This window comes from Bos indicus, chromosome 25, assembly GCF_029378745.1.
Source record: "Bos indicus isolate NIAB-ARS_2022 breed Sahiwal x Tharparkar chromosome 25, NIAB-ARS_B.indTharparkar_mat_pri_1.0, whole genome shotgun sequence".
NCBI classification, from domain to species: domain Eukaryota; kingdom Metazoa; phylum Chordata; class Mammalia; order Artiodactyla; family Bovidae; genus Bos; species Bos indicus.
Window position 1 is genome coordinate 22,395,365 of NC_091784.1, and position 200 is coordinate 22,395,564.

The window sequence follows — 200 nt, forward strand, 5'->3', positions numbered from 1 at the left end:
AGGCATTCTGCCAACCTGACATCTTTCCCTCTTACAAAACAATTGAGGGTCCATTATTTTAGGCACTGGGAGATAGAGCAGTGAGCCAGCCAGACAGTTTTCTTGCAGAATGACCCTGGCGGGGGTGGTGGGGTTCTGGTACTGTACTTCTCAAACTTCAATATGGGTGGGAATCACTGGGTAGATTCTGAATTGGGGGG